The 14577-nt window shown below is 43.3% G+C and overlaps 2 pseudogenes; both read left to right on the top strand.

The window, feature by feature from the left end:
- Positions 1–544: 544 nt before the first annotated feature.
- Positions 545–983, top strand: LOC118664689 (annotated as a pseudogene).
- An 800-nt stretch (positions 984–1783) lies between these two features.
- On the top strand, positions 1784–6987 carry LOC118664692 (annotated as a pseudogene).
- The last annotated feature ends 7590 nt before the right edge of the window (positions 6988–14577 follow it).

Here is a 14577-nt window from a genome sequence, read left to right as displayed (position 1 = left end):
TGACCCTCATGGAAAGATATCTGCATTTTTACCATATATATAAACAGTATTACTTGTAATTGTAGAGAAGGCAAGATTTTTCATTTGTTCTTGACAACTTTTAAGAAAGCTGGAGTGGGAGCCTGGCTGGCGTGGTTCAGTGGTTGAGCTTCGACCTATGAACCAGGAGGTCACGGTTCGATTCCTGATCAGGGCACATGCCCGGGTTGTGGGCTCAATCCCTAGTGGGGGGCGTGCACTCTCTATCTCCCTTCCCCCCTCTCTCTCTCTCCCTTCCTCTCTGGGGGCCCTAACCAGTTTGGCTCAGAGGATACAGCGTCAGCCTGCAGACTGAAGGGTTCCAGGTTTGATCCTGGTCAAAGGCACATGCCTGGGTTGCAGCCTCAATTCCCAGTAGGGGGTGTGCAGGAGGCAGCCCATCAATGATACTCTCTCATCATTGGTGTTTCACTCTCTCTTCCTCTTTGAAATCAATAAAAAATTTTATTATATATATATAAAAAAAGAAAGTGACCAGATACAAGATAACGGCCAGCAGGAGGTGATGAAGGAGCTTGAAGAAATCTGCAAATGTGGAATGAAAACTTCAGTAATGTCCAGGTTGATGAAGCCAATTTATTAACTTGGCAAGGGCTTATTGTTCCTGACAACCCTCCATATGATAAGGGGGCCTTCAGAATGGAAATCAACTTTCCAGCAGAATGCCCATTCAAATCACCGAAGATTACATTTAAAACAAAGATCTATCACTCCAACATCGAAGAAAAGGGACAGGTCTGTCTGCTGGTAATTAGTGCTGAAAGCTGGAAGCCAGCAACAAAAACCAAGTAACCCAGTCTCTCATAGCACTGGTGAAGGACCCCCAGCCTGAACACCCCCTTCAGGCTGACCTAGCTGAAAAATACTCTAAAGACCATAAAAAATTCTGTAAGAATGCTGCAAAGTTTACAAAGAAATATGTGGAAAAGCGACCTGTGGACTAAAATCTGCCACAATTCATTCCAGCGAGTGTGAGCAGAGACTCCAAGCAGTGCATTCACAAACCCTGCAAAGCAGGACTCTGTGGAAAATTGACACAGGCCACCACCTGGCATTTGCTTGTGGCAGTTACTAACTTTCTACAGTTGTCTTAATCAAAAGTGGTTTTAGGTAACCTGTAATGAAAGGATTAAAAATTTAAGATGTTCTAAAAAAAAAAAGGAAGGAAGGAAGGGAAAGGAAAGGAAAGGAAAGGAAAGGAAAGGAAAGAAGGAAGGAAGGAAGAAAGGAAGGAAAGGAGGGAAAGAAAGCTGCAGTGGCGAGAGGGGAGATATCAGGCATGATTGACTTTAGCCATTTGAGTTTTTTTTGTTTGTTTGTTTGTTTGTTTTTTTAAAGGAATAGAATTGGTTTTCTTTCTTTTTTTCTTTTTTTTAAATATATTTTATTGATTTTGCACAGAGAGGAAGGGAGAGAGATAGAAAGTTAGAAACATCGATGAGAGAGAAACATCGATCAGCTGCCTCCTGCACATCTCCCACTGGGGATGTGCCCTCAACCCAGGTACATGCCCTTGACCGGAATCGAACCTGGGACCTTTCAGTCTGCAGGCCGACGCTCTATCCACTGAGCCAAACCGGTTTCAGCAACCATTTGAGTTTTTAAGTGTCATTTTTCCCCCCCTCACATTGAGGTAGGGCAGTCTGCTCCTAAAGCCTTCACAGGGTTCTGGGTAAAAAAACAAAACCAAAAAACCACATACATACACACATAAAAAACCCCACCAAAAAAAACCCCACAAATATAATCTGAAACTGAAAGTACATCTCTCCCCCAAATAAAAAAGCCAGACCACTGCCTTCTCAGGCACTTCTATCAAAGACGGACCAGGACCAAATCACAAAGGATCTCCAGGAAATCAGGTACCTAATAACTCAGTTCTGTTCTCTGAAGGGGAAGGGTCTCTGAGTGTGAGGACCCCAGGAGGGGCTCTAAGGAGAGACTGGTGTTTGAATGGGACTGGAAGAAGACTATCTGAAGCCAGAGGTGATTGCTATAGTGGCAGTTATATCAAGAGCCAAAGCCACAAAGTCAGTTCTGTGTAAGAAACATTCTAGATAGGGAGGAGAGGTCAGACCTGGCAAATAGGGAACAATATGGAAGGACAGATAATGCTGTCTATTCTTTCCTCTTAAATTTAAAACCTTAATCTTAGATTGAGCAATTTATATCCCAGAATCCTGAGGCAGTACTGTTGGTCCCTGTGTCTCATGGGCCCTTGTGCAAAAGTGTCCTCCCCCTTCCTATGGTTAGTCAAGCCTAGATCTTCAGGTCAGAACAGGAATATACTTATTTCCCTCCTTCCCCACACCAACTTCTACCTTTCCTTCAAACCAAGAACCCCTGAAAGCTTCCATGCATGTTAGCTCCCATGATAGAAGTAAAGGCTGACAACACTGAGAGATGTTCAGAAGTATTGACTTAAGTTGGAGCCCCAGATTAACAAAACTTTGAGACGATCTTAAAAAACACAAACAACTGACACATTTGTGAAAGGACTCATTGTAGAGAGCGCATGAGCTGATTGTCAGCAGAGCCACATCCTGGAAACACCTTGCCAGAGGCAGGTGTGTGGTCAGCCTGACCTTTAGCTCAGGCGCCAGGGGTGGGTTTCATTATCTAAGTTCAGCCAGGCGCCAGGAACGGACACAATTATCCGGGCTCAGTCAGAAGTGACAATTACAAAGAAGCCACAAGAATGAAGAATTGCAGCTTGATCTTTAACCATGATTTCGTATAATTTCCTTTGTCTTAAACTCTAGTAAAATTTCCTGGTATCATGCTGTATATAATACACACACTGCACTAGCTCTGGGTCACTGTCTCTCCATCCATGGGCAGTGTCCCACCTGGCCCAGCTTTACTTAAAGTGTTTGTGTCTGTCTCTTTATTGTCCTTATCTCAATCCCCAGCCAACCCTATTCAGGACTCATCTGCTCTCTACCATGCTGGTCACAGCCCAAGAGAGAAAAGTTATAACTCATAGTAATTTTTTAGAGGGAGTAAAACATCAGGGCTTGTGAAGGATCCACTAAACTGTGATCTGTTTTTCTCACTGGCCATCTGAGTGACACCCTGCTCTGCCTATGACCAGGATTAACTGTTTCTTTACCAGCTCCCTACTGACTCACTGCTCCCTGTGTGCAGGACCCAGGCAGAAGTCCTGGTTAGCTGTGCAGAAAGCAGAGTATGTAGGACTGGGGCTTCCAGATTTGCAGTAGGGATGGAGTCATCAGCACACTCACAGTGGAACTAATGTTCACACCTCATTTTCATTATCTTATATTTTTTTGCAGTTAGTTTTGTACTTGGAGATGACATCTCTTCTAGCCACAGCAGTTCGCTTTTTGATCCTAACTCCATGGCTAACACAACAGGTAATATATATCAACCCCTCCCACCTGCATCCTGCTGATCTGCTTTGCCCTCACATCTTTAAAAGTATAGAGTTCCCACAGTTGAATCTGAGGCTAAAGCCATTGAGAGAGCATGAGTCTGAAAAGATTATTTTAAATATCTGGAAACAAAACAGAGTAACAAAGCCTAGTTTTTTCTTTTTACACTACTCACGGTATAATAAGATTGTCTTCATGTGTGTACCATACATGAGTGCTATGACAGGAACATGTCACATTTCATGCTAAGCAAGAAGTCCAGACTGTGGGCTCTGGGCGCATCCAGTACTTGCAAATGGGTCCAAGAACACTACCTCTTCTCTACAGGTGACCGACCGGTACGACCAACTAATTCATGTGAGCTAGGCATGGCCGAAAATGCGTTTGATGATCAGTATGTGGGCTGAACTGAAGAAATGGAGGCAAAAGCACCCCAGCTGTTAGAAGAAGAACTTAAAGTGAATAGAAATTTAAGAGCAGAATGGAAAAAGGCAAAGACAAAATGGGAGGAAATAAAGAACAAAATAGACTCTTCAAAACGACTCAATGATTCCCATGGAATAGCTCTAGTCGCCTATACTGGAGATATTGGAACAGAATTTAACAAAGCTGTCAGAAACTTCCGTCAAAATACAAATAAGTTTCAGTTTAAAGCCTTCCATTATTATTTGACAAGAGCTCTTCAGCTTCTCAAGCCAACGAATTGTTATACAGTTTATAGAGGCTATAAGACAGAGTGTAATTACATTGGAAAAGGAAATGTACGTTTTGGCCAAGTTGCCTCATCATCTCTCTCTAAAGAAGAAGCTATAAAATTTACTGACAATCGTAAGGGAAACCTGGTTACCATCAAAACCTGCTCGGGTGTTAAAATTGAAATGTTCTCTTACATTCCATCACAAAAGGAAGTGCTAATTCCAGGCTATGAAGAATATCAGAAAGTCATCCAAAATAACAATGACGTTTCACTTGACAGGCCCAAAATATCTAAGAGTAACTACAATTGCTTCTATATCAACAGCTCAGGTGAGTCTGGGACTGTGTCCCAGGTGGGAGTAGTGGGACATCCTGAAATAGAAGAGGGAGTTCTCTGCTACCAGAGGCCACCAGGGCAGAGAACAATGGGCCTTCAACCAATTGCTGATGAGTATTAGGTTCCTAAAAATACAGGGCTGATATCCTGGAATAGAGAGCAGCTTAGGCAGTTCCTCGTCTGGCCATGCTCTTAACGTCCCTGCTGTGCTAAACGGTCAGAAAGATCTGCTGGGCGCCAGGAAACATAAGTTTGGAAACTAATATGTCAGGGGGTATAGGAAAGGTTGGGAGAGTTGGGAGACCTGTTCTCAGGCAGAACAATACAGCCACTGCAGTAATCCTGCCAGGAGATGAGGGTGCCTGAACTGAGCAGGGGGCTGTGGGGATCAAGGGAAGCTGGGGAACTGGTGTTGTCTATGAGATATTCTAGAAGAAAGAGAGGAGGGGGAGTATGGTTAGAAAATAGGATGGTGGGCCTTGAGATTTCCAGTGTGGATAGTTTATAGGTTGTGAGTTGTCTGGAGGACATTTCCATAGCAGTGGTTGGTTAGACTGAAGAGCAGGTGAACAGTGTTGGAGCTGAGGGAATCAAAGAACTGAAAGAGTTTGCACCAATGGGCCACATAGTAGACCCAATGCACAGGATGATACCTAGACGGATGAAGGTTAGAGATGGTAAAACCATCAGTGAAGGCATATGAGTGAAGACATATCAGTAGTGGCTGGAAGGCTGTTACCTGTCCAGCCCTGTGATGGGTGAGAAAGTGCCACCAAGGGTTGCCTCCACTTTACCCAACCTTTCCCAAGGTGTCCTGGCTCTCAAGTTTCCTTGCATTTAAACCTATCATTCCTTCTGGCCGAAATCTCTGACTTCATGTCATATTTCATCCAATCTAAGACACTATCCATTTAGTAAAGTAATTATCTTTCACTATCTTTCACTAGCTCAGATATCACTTCTAATTATAAGCCTTCCTTGATACTCTCAGGCAAAATTAAATACCATGATCCATGCCATAAGCTGGGGTCAGTCAACCTCAATGGTAATCCAGGCTCAACAACCATTAGTTCTGTGAATTTGAACAAGTTACCTGAGCAATCTATGTTTCAACTGCCTCATTTGTAAAATGAGGATATAAATAGTAATACTTCAGTAGTGTGTCTGTGAGAATTAAGGAAGTTCTTAAATTATTGCCCAGGACATCAGTATTGCTTAACAAATACTCTTTTTTTTTTTTTTTTTTTGCCCCCATGGAGAACCTTGTATGCATCTGAGGCATACATTCACCATCTCTATGGTAATAATTTGTTTACAGTCTGGTGATCTCTTTAGTGCCAGAGACTTTATCTTCCTGCTCCCCCTGCACCCAGGGCCTTCAGTAATGCCTGGCTTGAATCAGGGCTCCAATAGTTGTTGCTGAAGGAAGTTAGGTTTTGTTGAGATGCCATGGTCCAGCCAGAAGTGGATCTGAGCTGCAGAGGGACTGAGTATCCAGCAAGTTTCAACCAAATTAGTCGTTATGCTCTGAAAGGTTGCTGGAAACAAGAGAAAAGTTTGAAGTAGAAAGGGACTGCAGAGAGTGATTACTGGGAGACTGAGCTTTTACCTGTAGAATTTTGAATTTGGATCAAGCCTAATAAAAACAGGACAACCAGGAAAACAATCCAGCAGAGGAAAGGTGCTGCGCTCCCATCTCAGGCGCAGTGCTTGATGTTCATTCAGATTCAGGCAGACTGAGCTGAGAACCCCAGGAGAGGAGGCCAGATCCCACCCAAAGACTGAACTCGTATTAACACTAGACTAGAGTATATATGTTGCTGCAAAAGATGTATGTTCATGAGGTCCCGACCCAGAAACATATTCCTACGTGGACAAAGACAAACATGGAGGGGCTCCCACAGTGGCCAGGGATCTGCAGGGCCCATGTGGGGAAAGCCTTTCTTACTGAGGCACATGTGGCTGGCAGCACAGGGGCCTGAGAAGTGGGGATGGGAGGGTGTGAGGGGCCCATAGACCTGAGAACTCAGTCCACTCAATGTGACCTTAAATTCAGAGACCCAAAAGGATGTGTTCTCACAGACCTCTCCCTTTCTGGTATTCCTGAGTATTTCAGGAGCCCCTGAAAGGCAAAAGGAGAGTCTAATTGCTGGCTAAGTAAAAGGAACTCCTCAGGCTCACACTGGTGGTGTTTTGAGCCTTGGGGGAAGCTTGAAAAGTCTGGGAGGCCCATGTCTTAAGAAACACCATAGAAAAACCAAACCTTTCCTTCTCTTCCTCCCATTTCAGGAATGAAAGAAAGTTCTGCATTCATTCTGCTGCTGCCTGGCCTCCTGGTCCTGAGGCTCCTCCCTGCTGAGCTGTAACCTTGCCCTGCCTGGTGCCTGGTTCTGCATGGGGTATTGGGAAGGGAGGGACGCAGGGTCCGTGTGTGGCTTATGTTAGTGCTCACATCCCCCGAGACATCTAAGGGATCTTCTGGGTCTGACCACAAAAGTATGCTTCCTGTCTGCAAATGCACTTACTTCTGAGATAAGTCCCGAGTCCAGCGGTTCTCAACCTGTGGGTCGGGACCCCTTTGGTGGTCGAACGACCCTTTCACAGGGGTCACCTAAGACCATCCTGCATATCAGATATTTACATTACAATTCATAACAGTAGCAACATTATAGTTATGAAGTAGCAACGAAAATAACTTTTATGGTTGGGTCACAATAGGAGGAACTGTATTTAAAGGGCCAGAAGATTGAGAACCACTGCCCTAGTCTCTCGACACTTCGCTGTGATTAAAAAGCAATGCTTTTACACACTGTCAGCAGTAACCGTCTTTAAAATGCAATTTAATCTTGATGAATGTTATAATCTAAAGAAATAAACCATTGATAATCACACCTTGCTTCTCTGTGACTAGATTTTACTACTAGTTGTATTCTTTGCCCAGGAAATTCTCCCAGGTCATTAGATGTGATGCTGGCATTTTCACAGTTGAGAAGTTTCATGTCTTATACTTCTCACAAATATCCTTGAAGCCCTGATTGATTGAACCAGAAATACCAGAGCTGTGTTAGATAAATCCTCCCTGCACCACCCCACCAGAAACCCAAGCAGTCACCAAGCCCTGTCAACTTACTTTAACAATAGCTCTCTATTGACTGGGGAAGTATTTCTTAAGACAAAAAAAAAAAGCACAAGCTATAAAGAAATTTTTTGACATAGTAATAACAATATAACTCTAATGTATTGGGTACTTACTATGTATTAGGCACTCATTGTTCTCCATTGTTCTAAGCACTTTATATGTTTAGTCATTTAGCCCTCATAATAACCCTATAAGGTAAGTTCTATTTTTCTCCAATTTAATAATTGAGGCACTGAGGTTATGTAATTCACTGTCAAAGAATAAAACAAAGGTAAGGAACAAGGGAAGGGAATAGACTAGGGAAAGGAAGGGGGTGAAGTGTTAGGAGGGGTTATTCTAATTAAGCAGTGAAAACTAGTACTCCTCATAGGATAGAGTCCACAGGTCTGCACATAATTGGCTACAATAAATCCTAAATTCTTTGACAGATAAAATCTGGCATACAGCCCTAGCTGCTTTGGCTCAGTGGATAGAGCGTTGGCCTGGGGACTGAAGAGTCCCAGGTTTGATTCCAGTCTAAGGCACATGCCTGGATTGCAGGCCTGATCCCTAGTTGGAGGTGTGAAGGGGGCAGTCGACCAATGATTCTCTCTCATCATTGATGTTTCTATCTCTCTTGCCCTCTCCCTTCCTTTCCTCTCTCTGAAATATAAATATAAATATATATATATATATATATATATATATATATATATATATATATATATATAAAATCCAGCATACAGACCTGGCCGGTGTTGCCCAGTGGCTGGGATGTTGTCTTGTGCATGGAAAGGTTGCCAATTCGAATCCCCTTCAGGACAAATGACCAGGTTTCGGGGTGGATCCCCAGGAGGGGGCGTGCAGGAGGCCACTGATCAATGTTTCTCTCTCTCTAAATTTAAAAAAAAAAAGAAATCTGGCATACAGGGGTCATTAAAGGTTTATGATTAACTTCAGCACAAAGAACCGCTTTGATGAAATAAAGTGGTTCCATTTTATGTCTGTTGATCTCCTAGTAGAAAAAGGCACATTGTTGCAAAACACCTGGGGAATAACTAAAGCAGAACCCTATCTGATAAATGATGAACAGGCAATATTAGAAGGATATAACTTCCTTCTTTTCCCTTCCTCCCCCAATTCCAAATCACAAACAGCAGCTAATTGTATAACCTCATCTGTTCTAGCCAACCCCACTCTGGCCCTGACGACTTCTGTTACACTTATTAAGAGTAATTCTAAAACTGCAAGGGACCATAGGAAATGCACATTCATACCCAGAATGCTTTCTTCCTCCTGAGCATGAGGATTCTCAGAGACCCATGGAGATCAAGGGTCCACAAGTTAGGATTCTGGCAAGACTTTCAGTCAAAAAAACCAACATCCAGAGGACACTCCACAAGGGTGAGGGTATGAGTTGCTGGAACAGAATCAGTAGTGGGTCCACACCAGGGAGCTGGGAAGTGAAGGCCCTTCCTTCCTTTCTTGGAAGACACACCCTTGGCCTGTGCTGCAGGGGAGGCTGAGCTCATTAAAATACAAGATACTGACTTGGCAGACACCAACACTGTTCTCTTAGAAATCAAACAACTAAGTTGTTCCAGATATTTCCTTAGGAAACGGCAACATGAGAAACGTTCCGGAGATTCACTGCCTGAAGTGTTTGTGTGCAGGAGAAGGTAGAAGGGTTCTCACCCGCAGAGCAGCGCTGTGTGGGGATTGGAAAGTGCTCGGGTGTTTGATTAAGGAGTGTGAGCCCTCAGCCAGACACTTAAGAGCTCCTCCAGGATGTAACAGCAACCGAGTTTGCTCATTAGCCTGCCACTATCAGCTCAACCACCAGGGGCGTGGTTCACATTTTCACCCTGGCGTCTTGGAAATCCCAGCGCTTCCATCCCAAGTCTTCTAAAGCGGATCCGGAACTCTCAGGCAGACCAGTAGCCTGTTTCCCTTCATGTGGGAAAGAAGTGGGAAACCACCCTTGAAGAGCTAAAACTAAAAAGTTGAAAAGCAATGTCCGTGATTTGAGTCCAGCTTGTCATAGTTAAACAAGGTTCAAGTTACTTTGGAAAAGGGCACTCTAGAGAGGAAAGGAGGGAGCGTGTGGGTTCCCAAGAGAATTCAAATACAGACTATGCTGAACCTGTCTCCAGTAAAATACAAGCTGGATGGTGGTGTCCTGTATGAGAGCAGCCAAGGGAAGCCTCACAATTCACAGACCCTGGGAGGATGCCAGGGCGCCACAAAGGACACTTGGCAGAGGGGATCAAGGGCTTCCTTCTATTTGCTTTACAGAGCAATGGAATTCTTTAAACCTTGATTCCAAGTCTTAGTCCTGAAGGTTTCTTAAAATCTTTGTGACTTCCAATTTTCAGCTTTATGTTAATTTGCATATCATTTGGCCTGATCTTCATGTTTAATTGGAACTAGCAGGAGCCTCGAAGCCATAAGTTAGATTGTTCCCATTTCCCAGCCAAAATTTCTGAATTAAGGGCTTAGACTTGAAAGCAGGAGTAGTGTTTAAATATGTATTAACAACCCAGTTTCTTTTCCAAGGTTATTTACACATATTTTGTTTTATTCTTATAAGAATGTAAAATTTACCTTTTGCCCAAAGGTTTAATACTCTATTGAATAGCTTCATTTTTTTTTTTTTTCACTTGGAAGCTTGGTTTTTTTCTAAGTAAAAAGCCATTAAAGATTCATCGTTTTGAAGACTAATTTTTTAATCTATTTAAATGTATTAACATAAATCACAGAGTGCAATTTACAGCTCAACTCTCCTTGCAAACATGGTGTCCTGCTATTTAGAAGGTTTTATTTTTTTCTCATCCTGGAGGGCTTTTCATAAAGAGCTGGCACATTTAAAGTATTGGAGGTGTGACTTGGTTTCTTAATTTTTCCCCATGGAAACACTGACTCCCTTTATCTTAGATTTATATAAGCGCTCAGTGGTCCCTTGAAACCAACACAAATAGGAAATCTACTGAGGTTGAGAGACATTATAAACGTATTTTCTACAAATCTACAGAGGCCTAAATAATTCAAAAGTACTTTGATGTCAGACTCATTTCTGTGTCATCTATAGTATGTCCAGACTAATCCTCCAGAAACAAGCAAGCTGAAAAATCTATTGGGGTCTCAACACCTTGGATTCACCATTCCCATCCCTCAATTCATATCAATTCAAACACAATGCAGCTGGGCTTTTACACGGGGAGCATGTCTTTCATTCACACAACAGCAGAAACAATAATTTAATTATTGGGCAATCTGAAGACTAAGCAGGGGCCTTATTTCCCTAAGGAGAAGAAAACCATGCCTACATCCAGAAAACACACCCCTGCCCTGAGCTTCCCGGAGCCAGCATGCATGTATTTGTCCTCTAGGGGGCAGTCGTTCCCTGCTCCGGAGGAAAACAACCGTGGTCTGGTCCACAGGTTTGCCTTTTGGAGCCTCCAGGGAAAATTCACTTAGCTCTGCCTTAATTCGAAAAGAAAACACGTCAGCTTCAAATCAGATAAAATTCTAACCCAGAAACTAGGAACATCCATTCCAGGAGCCAGAAACACAGGAGCTATCCGTCTGTTCTGATTGCTGGCAGGCTCATAGATAAGACTCCACCTGTATTCCCTGAACATCTGGCAAAAGCCACAAAACAATAATAATCCACCGCAACAGCAAACAAACTGCAGTTTTTCTGGATGCTCTACTGATGTTTTTAGCCAGTTGCAACTTGATGTCCTTATTTTGAACGGATTAGAAACAGATCTCAGAAACAGGCAGGTACCCCAATGAGACCAAATGAATTGCCATTGCCTGTGTTCCCTCTTAAAACAGAGCTGAGACAAGGACTTGCTTGAATGGGATTTATTTGGGAGGTGACCCCAGGGTGCAGGAGTGGGAACTGGTAAGGTGACCAGCCATCCCTGCTTACTTGGGACTCACAGCCCTAAGATGTGAGCCTCAGGAGAGTTCAAGCACACTGGAATGAGTTGGTCACTATAGGAACTGGGGAAGTAGCCCCGGAGAAGGAGGAAAAGTCAGTGCAAGGCTGAGCCAATGAGTTGGTTTGATCCCATAGCACCTTTCGAGGTGCATCTCAGAATTGGGGAGCATTTATCCACGGGTTCTCATACCCTATTAGTCAACTGTTGCCCTGTGGGGTGTTAAATCCTCCCACAGTTGGAGCTCACATGCATGAGGGCCTGTGAGTTCCTATAGGCATTTCCCATTGCGGCTTCAGAGAAGCCCTGAGCAGAGAGTGAGAGAAACGCAATGCAGCGGAGGCCCACCAGCTCTGCTGGGTTACGCCTAACAGATCTGGTTGCTGTAGCAATGGCTGAAGTCAAAATTGGACTGACAAGGTGTGAGGACCAGCACAAGACATGTCTGGTCCTTGAAGGTTAACTTTGCCTCCTATTTGAGCTCCGCATGGAGTCACCAACTGCTGCTCTTAGCTCCCCTTTAGTTTATTAATTTAAAGGAGGCGAAACTCTCCAACTCTTGGTTTAAATAAGAAATTCTACAGAGTGGTTTTATTTCCCTCATGGATATTGAGGAGGTTGCCATGCCAATGATCCCCTCCTGGTAAAAAAAAAAAAAAAAAAAAAAGAGAGAGAGAGAGAGAGAGAAAATTCATAGGTATTTGTACCAGCCTCAAAAACCAAAATGTCCATTTAAATGTCATCACACTGTAAAACATCAGGGAGGACAACCAATCGAATCACAGACCTTTTAGAGGTTAAGGTGTCCTGTCACAAGATACATGGACCACTGCTGAAGCCCAGATGTCTTGCAAAACGTGTTGGAAATCATATTTGCAACAATGATTCATACGTACTTTTACTTCCATCGTTCTTTTAAACTTTTTATTACAAAAAATTTTCAGAATCCTCTTATACCATCAATAACCATCAGCTTTTGGGCATGCTTCTTCTGTCTCCCTCTGCTAAGAATGCATGAAGCGGCAAGCAACAGAAAGACTAATTACATGATGTTAAGTAAAAGCACTATTTGTTTCAGAAAACGTAAAGTCTAGATATAGGCAGTCCAGGGAGTGCATAGAATTGAGTGATGTCTTCAAAAAATGAGCTCCCTCTAATGCTTTGGTTCTCCATTTTTAGAATGTGGTTGCAATATGCCTGCTAAGTCTCCAGAAATCACATCCTTGTACCAGGAAGAAAGAATGAAGGTGAAAAGAACCTAAGGATATGCCAGCTGCCTCCGGTTTCCTTCAGAAACTTTTCCCAGGCTCTACTCAGTAACTTTTACTTACATCACTTTGGCTTGGACAGGTCACATGATCTCTACTTGCTGCAAGGGAGTGTGGATGGTGAGCAATTTTAGCTGGGGACACAGCCACCCTGAATTCGATCAGGGTCCTGTTAGTCAGGCAGAAGTGTCCTCTGTCCTTTTGCCGGTGATCTTCTCTCTGCTTCCAATTTTCTCCCCTTGACCACCCAGGACATTCCTTTATTTAATAATATTTATTTGATACTCCCTGCCAGGACCAAGGCTAGGTCCGGGGGCTCTAAAGAGAAATTAAAAGTAGTCATTGCTCTTGAAAAGGTCCTAGTCTAACCTATAGCAGGAAGCCAATACACAACATCTAAACTTGATAACTGCACAGTCACAAAAGCACACTATTTCAAGATATAGCCCTGGCCAGTGTGGCTTGGTTGGTTGGAGCATCATCCTGGGCACCAAAAGGTGGAGAGTTTGACTTCCAGTCACGGTTCAATCCCCAGTTGGGGCGCATGTGGGAGGCAACCAATAGATGTTTCTCTATTACATCAATGTTTCTCTCTCTCTCACTCCCTCTCTTTCAAAAAAATTATATAGACGAAAACTCTCAAAGATATAAAACCAGAAAAGGCCCAAAGGAGTTGCATTTTGGAGATCAGACTGGACCAGGAAGGTGTAGAGCTGAGGATTGTTGATACCATTATAAGCTTTTTTAAATAAAATAAATGTGAAAAATAGTACTGCAGTAAGCATCTTTGTCATAAAGAATGGTTGCCATTTTGGGTTATGTTTCCATGATACATTCTTAGAATTTCTGTGTTAAAGATCACAGATACAAATTTGCTTCCAAAATTATGCAGGGTTGTTAAGGGGTTTAAAGGAGCGACATATGTAAACTACCAACCAAGCACATAGCAGGCTGTCAGTACACAATAGTGAGAAACAAATAAATCACCCAGAGTTTTGTCCCAATTCCAGCTCTTTCCCAAGAGCTGCTACAAAGAAGACGTTCCCTGGTTCTTTTGCTAATACAAATAGTACTGCAGGGAGCAGTTCTGTGCCAGTGTCCATTCAGATTGGAGCCAGTGTATATTCCAGGGAGAGATTTCTGGAAATGGGTAAACACCTGTCATTTTGCTAGATGACATGTCTCCTCTATCGGGGTGGTACCATTTTGCACTTCCCCTAGTAATGTGTGAATGTGTCTTTTTCTCACAGCCTCATCAAGAGAAATTGTTGTCCAACTATAGGATGTATATTCATCTGATGGGAGAGAAATGGTCTCTCAGTGTTGTTTGAATTTGCATTTCTAGCGGGTACTTGTCATTTCCCTCTGTGCCTGCTCAGTCTAAATTTCTCTTGCCTTTGTTAGCACTTCAATTGGTCTCACTGCTTGCCAAGGGGATGACCCAGACCTTTGTCCCTGAGGGGTCTGGGCCCTTGGTGGCCTTGCCTTTGTCAGGTCAAGGATGCCTCATCACCCCTGCAGCATCATTACTGAGCACAGAAGCACCAAGAGGCATCCTAGGGGACTCCTAGCTCCAGACGTTCTCCTTCTGCCCCACAAAGTATCAGCAACCCTGGCTCTTCATGAAAATCAGGGTTGATTCTACCCTCCCACCATCGTAAGTCCATTTTTCCTTCTGAACCACCGGTATGAGGATCCAAAAGTGACCAGGTGGTGGTTGTAGCTTCAGGTTATTTGGAACTCTCCTGTGTCCCTTGGTGGGAGAACTCTCCCCTGA

This window comes from Myotis myotis, unplaced genomic scaffold (genome assembly GCF_014108235.1).
Source record: "Myotis myotis isolate mMyoMyo1 unplaced genomic scaffold, mMyoMyo1.p scaffold_m19_p_10, whole genome shotgun sequence".
Classification (NCBI taxonomy): Eukaryota; Metazoa; Chordata; class Mammalia; order Chiroptera; family Vespertilionidae; genus Myotis; species Myotis myotis.
The sequence above is the reverse complement of the archived record's forward strand: the minus strand, read 5'-3'. Positions and strand labels throughout refer to the sequence as shown.